Source organism: Oncorhynchus nerka, linkage group LG6, assembly GCF_034236695.1.
Source record: "Oncorhynchus nerka isolate Pitt River linkage group LG6, Oner_Uvic_2.0, whole genome shotgun sequence".
Lineage (NCBI taxonomy): Eukaryota > Metazoa > Chordata > Actinopteri > Salmoniformes > Salmonidae > Oncorhynchus > Oncorhynchus nerka.
The window spans coordinates 20338724-20350065 of NC_088401.1; the positions used below are offsets into that span (position 1 = coordinate 20338724).

The 11342-nt window shown below is 43.6% G+C and overlaps 1 pseudogene; it reads left to right on the forward strand.

The window, feature by feature from the left end:
* The first annotated feature begins 2357 nt into the window (after nucleotides 1-2357).
* Nucleotides 2358-5243, forward strand: LOC115131029 (forkhead box protein H1-like; annotated as a pseudogene).
* The last annotated feature ends 6099 nt before the right edge of the window (nucleotides 5244-11342 follow it).

The window sequence follows — 11342 nt, forward strand, 5'->3', positions numbered from 1 at the left end:
CAGTGTAACTGCAAAAACACGGCACATTTATTGACTTTTAGGCCTACTAGAAAGCAGTAACATTTTGGACACACCTATTATCCTTCATTTTCTAATTTTAACAGTAATCAGGGCACAATACCAAAGTATCTATTTTGGCCTGAACATTGTCTCTACTCAAATGTCCTAACGAGTTTCTGAACAGCGGAGAATAAAAGGTTAGTTCTTCTTTAGTAACTATATCACATCATTATTCTATAAATACCAAATGAACCAAGGACATTTTAGTTTCATAATACTTTCAAAATTGTGTTTGTCATGAAAAACGTGTCAAAAACATAATTCATAATAGATTAGAACATGTGCCAGCCAGGTGAGGACAGCATGAATGCACAACCTTTCTATATCATCTTCACTCTAATTTGAAACATTTGACTTTCGATTTCTACACGGTAAAATAGAAGACATGATGGTTGACATAAAAAAAAAACACTTCAGGCCTAGGCTACATAAGACACACAATAGGCTAAAACTCATTTCACACTTTCATATATTATACATGTATTTATTTATTCGAAATGTATTTATTAGAAAGTGCAATTTTCTCCCCATATTTGTCTGCTTAATTGTCTCAATGGGCCCAGTTAATTCATTGAAACTTTCACTTGGTTAGATAGCCTTCATCATAATGTGGCCTTTAACAGCTTCTGCATTGCCTATATTTAAATTAAACCTGTGCATAAATCGGAACGAGATGATATCCCCACCACTTGGCGATCATGGATGGTGTTGAATCGTCGATTGTATGTCCTCTCACGCTAAATAGTAGTCCATCCATGAAACGAGACAGTCTGTCTGCCAATGAAAATCTGGCTAATCTAACTTGTTTTCACGGTCTTGCTGAAGTAAGGGCTTGGGCATTAGCACTACATTAACTTTCACAAAAGAGACATGAATTCCCGAAACTATTCTTTCACGTTGGACTCGCACTGCATATTCTCAAGGGACTTCCTACTGTGCGCAAATAGCCTACACCCAACTGGTACGCCCCTGCACAGTACCTGCGTTTGAGTACTCTCAGAAGTTTTAATATGCTTTTGAATAAGAACATCTATTTTAATTATACTGACACATGCAGGCTACTGCCAGTGCCCATTAGGCTAGTCTGCCTACTGTTTTATATATTTTCAAAATATGCAATCGGCCATATTTTAATAATTACACGCAGAGCCATATATTTAGATAATAAATATATATTTTATAATAGGCTACAATAATATATTGTTTTGTAATAAATATGGTGTACAGGACTGCCTATTTTTTCCGTGCTGTTACTATAGCCTAATGTGATCTAGTACTTTTTGGGCTACTAGTTGACAATTTGTCACAATGGCACAACAAATCAGCAACACAATTAATGAGAAGTACGCCTAATATTTTGAATTGACATGATCTCTATCTTCATTCAGTGTATCTGTTTAGTGGACCGAGGGTGTTAAATCCCTCAATGTTTGTATATTAGCTGTGCTATGTATATTGCTTGCCATAAATTGTTGATTGAATGAAAGCCTCACCCAAAATTCCTCGTTTTTTCCCCCTCTCTGCTTGTGGGCCACTCTCGTTCCCTCCCCCCACTCCAACGTTCTACTTTCATTCTCAAATCTCTGGAGTCTCCCACCTCTTTTATATGGGTCACGTTGGCGACTGATATACTATTGACATTGGAACATCACTACACAATCTGTGCTTACTGTAAGCAAGTCTCAACATTTAAGAAAGTTAGATGGGGGTTTCTCATTATGACCCCCAATACCTTGTGTAAGGCGGGGGGGTAATGATTCAAAAGGAACATTCAAGTGGACTGGTATACAACACAACACAATTTGGATAATCTGTGTGGCTCACTCCCATGCGCTAGAAGAAAAATAAACGCACACCTATTAAGACGAGGTGCTGGCTAGCGGAATAGAAACTTGAAAATAAAAGAGAGCCGCACACTCTAGGAGCTCAGATGCAAAAATGTAATACCAACGTTTCGACAGCCAAGCTGTCTTCATCACTCCCATGCGCACCTGCTGCGTAAAAGTTTTGGGGCACCTTTGCCAAAAGGAATGCTGTGGTAAATTGCCTGTTGTCGGAGGGGTTATTTACAGATTTACTGTCTTACTCTCTCGCACACACAGACACCCCCCCCCCCTTCTGCCCGCAGATAGCGCTTCATTCTCTCCCCCATTACGCAGCGGGATTTACATGAAGCTGTTAATTGTTTGCTCTTTAAATAGAGGCGGCCTGGAGCCAACAGTCTGCCAGAGGTTACGAACCGACTCCCTCCCTCCCTCCCCCTCCTGCCCGACATTGCAGCCCCCTGGATGATCAGCATGACAAAGCACTGGGGGGGTCAGAGCCTGCTGGCACCACCCGCTCTCCTACCTGCGCTCTCCTAGCCTGGGAGGCCACCACGACCATCAACTTGACTTCCATATCCATCCTCTGATTGCCACAGCGCGGAGCTCTGCAGCCTAACACGGGCCTTCCTACTCGACCCAGGTGCCAGTCCAACAGCCTCCACGGCTGGAAAAGCTTGCCCCTGCCCAGTTCAGCTGGGCCACAGCGCCCATGGATAAAGCGATGCTGCCAAACCACCACGGACCGCCCGGGTCATCCTACCAGCCGTCGCCCGAGCTCAACAAAGATGGGCGGATCAAGGAGGAATCTTGGGACCAGACGAAAAATGGAAAGAAAAAAAACTATCAGCGCTACCCCAAACCACCCTACTCCTACCTCGCAATGATTGCCATGGTCATCCAAAATTCTTCAGAGAAGAAGCTTACGTTGTCTGAGGTAACGTGAGTTGGTGTGCGAACATGCGAGTTTAGAATAAATTGTACATTTTGGTCAAATTACGCAAGGTTATTTGTGTCAATTCAGGCCAAATTACGCATGGTTATTTGTGTACATTTTGGATGTTAATTATTGTTATTTTCATGTATTATTTAAGTTTCAGCAAATAAAGTTGATATACTTTATTATTTAAAAAGTTCTAATCGGGGATTCTGTTTTATCGCAAATTTTTTAAAACGGTCTTTGTAGGGGTTCGATTGCATTAAACAGACAGAACAGTACAATCATTTGACGCTAAACAGAGTAAGCTAGTAACCTCTTGGCCCACTTCAGTGACTGCCATGCTTTTCTGGGTTTGTTTTGTTAAGGATAGCAGCATTACAGTGAAACCAGACACTGAGATGTATCAGCTGGAGTTGGTTGAGTTGATAAGAAACATAGTCGATGATAGCTCTCTGTGTAGGCTATCAGTCCTACAGTTCATCTTACTTTTGTATTATAGGCCTATGAAAAGGCTGCAATCATGTTTTCAATCATATACAGTATCTCTTTAATATAGTCTGCTAATTTGACTGTTTAATGCAGACACCCATTGATGCAAGTTGACTCCTTTCTTGTTGTCTCTCCCCAGATTCTAAAGGAGATCAGTACACTTTTCCCTTTTTTCAAAGGGAACTACAAAGGCTGGCGGGACTCAGTGCGACACAACCTCTCTTCCTATGACTGCTTTGTTAAGGTGTGTCTGATTTAGTGTCTTCTTTATTGTTATGTCAATCAGTGGGCTCAATGATATGTTTGATTCTAGAATCCAAACAACCTATAAGCAAGTATACATATTACATTTACATGTTAGTCATTTAGCAGACACTCTTATCCAGAGCGACTTACAGGAACAATTATAATTTTTATTTTTTACCTTTATTTAACTAGGCAAGTCAGTTAAGAACAAATTCTTATTTTCAATGACGGCCTAGGAACAGTGGGTTAACTGCCTGTTCAGGGGCAGAACAACAGATTTGTACCTTGTCAGCTCGGGGGTTTGAACTTGCAACCTTCCGGTTACTAGTCCAACACCAATTAGGGTTGAGTGCCTTGCTCATTGGCATATTGGCAGATTTTTCACCTAGTTGGCTCGGGCATTCGAACCAGCGACCTTTCGGTTACTGGCCCAATGCACTTAACCACTAGACTACCTGTGTAGCCTATCGAAAGCCACTGCAGTGCTTTATGAAACATTCGATGAAGCAAATCATTCTAGCAAATTATGAGATGTGAAACTGGGGAGATCCTGTCTAACTGGTTTTCAGGTTGTACTATACTTTTGATCTCACCGCTGTCTATCACTCCTGGTCCCTGTAGGTACTGAAGGATCCTGGAAAGCCCCAGGGGAAGGGGAACTTCTGGGCCGTGGAAGTGAGCCGGGTGCCGCTGGAGCTCCTCAAGAGGCAGAACACTGCTGTGTCACGCCAGGATGAGACCATCTTCGCCCAGGATCTTGCTCCTTACATCCTGCATGGGCACCAACATAAGCCAGCTGCGGAGCCCCCGGCCCCCCCACCACCAATCATTGTTCTACCCCGAGGACCCATCACAACCCCCCCTCCCGGCCCCTCTTTCACCGCTCTATCCCCCATGCCCACCAGACAGCTCTCCCCCTCTCAGGAGGACCTGTACCGGCCCAAGCTGGACTCATCTTTTGCCATTGACTCTCTCCTCCACAGCCTGAGGCCGGCCAGCGAAGCAGGAGAACCCGACAGGGGCAGGGACTGCTGGGGGTGGAGCCCCACTCTCGTCCTTCCCCTCCTCCATGTGCTCGCTACTCCTCCTCCGCTCGCAGCGCCTCAGCGAGCTCCGTCAGCCCCGCCTCGTCTTCCGATGAGGACTGGAGGGGCGTGTCGCAAGGCGGGAAGCAGGTGCCCGAGGGCGAGGCGGGATCAGACGGGTACGAGGACAGCAGACCCCCTCCACACAAGACTGCCCGCCGAGGCTGCCCCCCTCCCTGGGAGCTTCCCACCTCATATGCCAAGTACACACCGCCCAATGCCGTGGCCCCGCCCAGCATGCGTTTTAACGGAGGCCCTCTGATGCCTCTGGGCATGCCTCTGTATGGTTACGGAGGGTCTCCTGTCACATCCAGCCATTTTGTAGGTCATGCCTACTGGCCCCTCTTACCCAGCGGGCGCCCTCCCCTCATTATGGACCTGGACACTATGCTCCAGTCAGTACCGCCCAATAAGAGTGTGTTTGATGTGCTGGGTCCACCCAATCAGTCGTCTCACCAGCCTGCTGGTCAGTATGCCCTGCAGAGTGAACCCCCTCTCAGACGTTATCCCCATTATTGACTATGACTCAAATCAAGCCAGCACCGAACATATTGTAAGTGCAATGCAGGGATAAGAATGACCTATCCGTACAAACTTAACTTCGTGTCCACATTTATTAAATGTTTACAGAAGACCAAATTGTAAATTCAAATGTACAACCACTAATATCTCCCTCAAATATACAACCACTAATATCTACCTCAAATATACAACCACTAATATCTACCTCATTCTTATGAAATCAGTTAATACAGGGATGTTGCACTGCCCGCGTTTGCACGATTGTATTGTCAATGTGATTAATTTTTCCTTTTAAGAAATCTCTCTTAAATGTTGCCTACCTCGACTATTGAATGTGTTTTTTCAGTGGATTCTTTTTCCAGAGGAAAAGTATTTTCTTCCCTTTGGTTTTTATGGTTGTCTTTTGAAAAGCTTGTACAGTATTTTAAGATGTAAAACTGCACATGGAGCCAGTGTTGAAAAGTCATCTTTTTCTTCACAGGGTATGAAATAAAATGTTTTCTTTCACTCAACTGTTGGCTTTGATAGTATTCATATAGGAAAAGACATGGCGCTTTTCAATATTGCAGAGAAGTGAGGTTTTCTAAGCCTCACCTAAGTGAAGAGAGAGCTCTTTGTGTGTGTGCTGTGTTGGTCATCTTGTCTCATCGGTGCCCAGTGGATCACTGCCTCTTACTGCAGTGAGGTTAGTTGTGTTTGTTCAGATGGTTGAACCAAAATTGAGTGTTTGTCCCTGACTTGAGATAAGCTGTGCATAATTGGTTCAGAGTTAAAGTTCAGTGTCGAATGCCTTGTATTCTTTGTCCTATAGAGATGTCCCAGTGTTACAACACAAGACAATGTGATCCTACTGTCTGCCTGCCTGACAAAAAGCTTGAATTCCCCCAGCCAGCTCTAAACGGTTTATTTGCATAAGGGTTACTGTTAATGGTAGCTGTTATTCTAGTCTAAATCACATTTTATTTGTCACATGAGCCGAACCTTACCGTGAAATGCTTACTTACAAGCCCTTGACCCACAATGCAGTTCAAGAAATAGAGTTAATAAAATATTTACAAAATAAACTAATGTAAACAAATCAATCAAAAAGTAACACAAGAAATGTACATAACAATAACGAGGCTACACAGGGGTTACCGGTACAGAGTCAATGTACAAGATAGTTGAGGTAATTTGTAAAGTGACTATGCATAGATATTAAACAGCGAGTAGCAGCAGTGTAAAAATAAAGGGTGAGTCGATGTAAATAGTCCAGGTGTAAATATGTCCATTTGATTAGTTGTTCAGCAGTCTTATGTCTTGGGGGTAGAAGCTGTTAAGGAGCCTTTTGGTCCTAGACTTGGTGTTCCGGTACCGCTAAAGATTGGTGTCATGTAGTTTCACCCCTAAATGTTCATCGATGTTATCCCTGTATTAGTGTACAATACTGGCTATTACTGAAGAAATACTTGTAGAGTCTCCAAGTCGTCTTTCCTGATGAGTAGGCAGATATCCGCTCACTGGGAGGGGGCAGAGTTTGAGGATATCTCTTTGGGTGTGACTAACATTTTTACCACAGGAATTGTGATCCTTACATTTTTTATTTTCTTGTCTTGGATCCGTGCTGTAAGGTCCCAAGCCACTCATTAACATCTGATTTACATCACTCTACCAACGTCCTGCTGCTGGGACATCAATGCTCACTATCTCCCAATCTATTCTCCATGCCTGCCTGCCCTGGGCCTGCACCCCCTCCTCTCCCCTATCATCATAGACACTGAAAACTCTCCTCCCCCTGTGGGGATGAGGCCCTCTCAATCCTCCTGCCTCTCTCAGACCCACACCTAAACCCTTCTGCCTCTCAGCCCCACCACACCTCAACCCTCCTGCCTCTCAGTCCCACACCTCAACCCTCCTGCCTCTCAGTCCCACACCTCAACCCTCCTGCCTTTCAGCCCTACCACACTCCAACCCTTCTGCCTCTCAGCCCCACCACACCTCAACCCTCCTGCCTCTCAGCCCCACCACACCTCAACCCTCCTGCCTCTCAGTCCCACACCTCAACCCTCCTGCCTCTCAGCCCCATGACCAAACCCACCTGTCGCTCAGCTCCACCACACTCCCAACCCTCCTGCCTCTCAGCTCCACGCCTCAGCCCTCCTGCCTCTCAGCTCCACGCCCAAACCCTCCTGCCTCTCAGCCCCATATGCCAATCCTTCTGCTGGGTCTCATTATCTCTCCCAGAACACCCTGCAACTCCCTGGAATTCAATTGGAGGCTGGTTTGGGATTTATTATTTTAGAGGTTTGAATTGAGTTAGAATGACGGATACTGTAAACCTAGACACCATGCAGTGGTTGGTGTTGTAACTGAGGCCTGGGAGGAAAATCATTGTAATCATTCCCATAGCTCATGGCCCCTTCATGACTCAGGTTATGATGTGTAACATTTGGGTGTCGTTGATGCAGCCCCCCCAGACATTTCAGCTTTTTGTTTTACCCCTAAACTGGAAACAAGATTCAACTAATCATAAAGCCTTTGACTAATTGAATCAGGCGTGCCAGTGTTGGGTTAACTAAAATGTGAAACATATGGGGGGGCAGAGGAGAGGGTTGAGAAACCCGCATGTGGTGCTCTGAACACAGGGTGGCAGTGCAATAACAGCAAACATAGATGGGTCAGACATTTTGCTTGAAGTGTGTGTGTGTGTTTGGATGAGGAGAACTACTTTCCCTGGGTCTATGTGGTCAGGGCTGTGCTCTCACAGCTACAGTTGAAGTCGGAAGTTTACATACACTTAGGTTGGAGTCATCATTTTTCCAAAAATTGTTTCAAGTGGGTCAGAGATTTACATACACTAAATTGACTGTGACCTTTAAACAGCTTGGAAAATTCCAGAAAATTATGTCATGGCTTTATAAACTTCTGATAGGCCAATTGACAACATTTGAGTCAATTGGAGGTGTACCTGTGGATGTATTTCAAGGCCTACCTTCAAACTAAAACTTTGCTTGACATCATGGGAAAATGGGAAAGACCTCCACAAGTCTGGTTCATCCTTGGGAGCAATTTCCAATACGCCTGAAGGGACCACGTTCACCTGTACAAAAAATAGTATGCAAGTATAAACACCATGGGACCAGGCAGCCGTCATACAGCTCAGGAAGGAGACACGTTCTGTCTCCTAGAGATGAACGTACTTTGGTGCGAAAAGTGCAAATCAATCCCAGAACAACAGCAAAGGACCTTGTGAAGATGCTGGAGGAAACAGGTACAAAAGTGTCGATATCCACAGTAAAACAAGTCCTATATTGATATAACCTGAAAGGCCGCTCAGCAAGGAAGAAGCCACTGCTCCAAAACCACCATAAAAAAAGCCAGACTACGGTTTGCAACTGCACATGGGGACAAAGATCGTACTTTTTGGAGAAATGTCCTCTGGTCTGATGAAACAAAAATAGAACTGTTTGGCCATAATGACCATCGTTATGTTTGGAGGAGAAAGGGGGAGGCTTGCAAGCTGAAGAACACCATCCCAACCTTGAAGCACGGTGGTGTCGGCATCATGTTGTGGGGGTGCTTTGCTGCAGGAGGGACTGGTGCACTTCACAAAATAGATGGCATCATGAGGCAGGAAAATTATGTGGCTATATTGAAGCAACTTCTCAAGACATCAGTCAGGAAGTTTAAGCTTGGTCGCAAATGGGTCTTCCAAATGGACAATGACCCCAAGCATACTTCCAAAGTTGTGGCAAAATGGCTTAAGGAAAACAAAGTCAATGTATTGGAGTGGCCATCACAAAGCCCTGACCTCAATCCTATAGAGAATTTTTGGCCAGAACTGAAAACGTGTGTGCGAGCAAGGAGGGCTACAAACCTGACTCAGTTACACCAGCTCTGTCAGGAGGACTGGGCCAAAAATCACCCAACTTATTGTGGGAAGCTTGTGGAAGGCTACCCAAAATGTTTGACCCAAGTTAAACAATTTAAAGACAATGCTACCAAATACTAATTGAGTGTATGTAAACTTCTGGCCCACTGGGAATGTGATAAAAGAAATAAAAGCTGAAATAAATCATTCTCTCTACTATCATTCTGACATTTCACATTCTTAAAATTAAGTGGTGATCCTAACTGACCTAAGACAGGGAATTATTACTAGGATTAAATGTCAGGAATTGTGAAAAGCTGAGTTTAAATGTATTTGGCTAAGGGATATGTAAATGTCCGACTTCAACTGTAAAACCTCTTGAATTATTCAGCTCGGTCCTGGGTCTGTCCCCTGGATGCACATTTAGTTTTTTGCCCTAGCACTACACGATTGATTCAAATAACCAACTCATCAAGCTTTTATGATTTGAATCAGCTGTGTAGTGCTAGGGCAAAAACCAAAGATGTGCACCCAGGGGGAGGCCCCAGGACCGAGTTTGGGAAACCCTGGAATATATTACTGTTTTAAATAGTTTTTTTTTTTAAATATACAGTACCGGTCAAAAGTTTGGACACACCTCATTCAAGGGCCAAGCGTGTGCAAAGCTGTCATCATAGCAAGGGTTGGCTACTTTGAAGAATCTGAAATATATTTAGATTTGTTTAACACTTTTTTGGTTACTACATGATTCCATTTGTGTTATTTCATAGTTTTGATGTCTTCACTATTAATCTACAATGTAGAAAATAGTCAAAAATAAAGAAAAACCCTGGAATGAGTAGGTGTGTCCAAACTTCTGACTGGTACTGTATATAAATAAACAGAAAGCTTTCACTGGAAGATTTAATACATGTATTCTCCAATTCTACAGTTGAATAATAATGCAGGGGTATTCAACTCTGACCCTACGAGGTCCGGAGCCTGCTGGTTTTCTGTTTTACCTGATAATTAATTGCACCCACCTGGTGTCCTAGGTCTCAACCAGTCCTTGATTAGAGGGGAACAATGAAACAATGCAGTGGAACTGGCTTCAAGGTCCAGAGTTGAGTTTGAGGGGTCTTAAGGTTACACCCACACACAAGAACAAATCCAAGTCAGTTATTGACTGCATAGATCCGAAGTCGGATACACCTCGACTTGGACAGATTTGAAGAAGGTACAACTGAAGCGAGAGTAATGTTTCAAGTCTTATTACTTAGCACCCGTGTAGACACATACATCTGTTTCATATATTGTTGCTTTTACATCATGGTTAAAATCAGCTGTGATGAGAAGCAGCAGACTACAGTCCAGAAGAAAGTAGACTAGATGAATAGAGATGGACAGCACAGACAGTGTGTTAAACTAGATGAATAGAGATGGACAGCACCATACAGTGTGTTATACTAGATGAATAGAGATGGACAACACAGACAGTGTGTTATACTAGATGAATAGAGATGGACAGCACAGACAGTGTGTTACACTAGATGAATAGAGATGGACAACACAGACAGTGTGTTACACTAGATGAATAGAGATGGACAACACAGACAGTGTGTTAAACTAGATGAATAGAGATGGACAACACAGACAGTGTGTTATACTAGATGAATAGAGATGGACAGCACATACAGTGTGTTATACTAGATGAATAGAGATGGACAACACAGACAGTGTGTTAAACTTGATGAATAGAGATGGACAGCACAGACAGTGTGTTATACTAGATGAATAGAGATGGACAACACAGACAGTGTGTTATACTAGATGAATAGAGATGGACAGCACAGACAGTGTGTTACACTAGATGAATAGAGATGGACAACACAGACAGTGTGTTACACTAGATGAATAGAGATGGACAACACAGACAGTGTGTTACACTAGATGAATAGAGATGGACAACACAGACAGTGTGTTACACTAGATGAATAGAGATGGACAGCACAGACAGTGTGTGTTACACTAGATGAATAGAGATGGACAGCACAGACAGTGTGTTACACTAGATGAATAGAGATGGACAACACAGACAGTGTGTTACACTAGATGAATAGAGATGGACAGCACAGACAGTGTGTTACACTAGATGAATAGAGATGGACAGCACAGACAGTGTGTTACACTAGATGAATAGAGATGGACAACACAGACAGTGTGTTACACTAGATGAATAGAGATGGACAACACAGACAGTGTGTTATACTAGATGAATAGAGATGGACAGCACAGACAGTGTGTTATACTAGATGAATAGAGATGGACAGCACAGACAGTGTGTTACA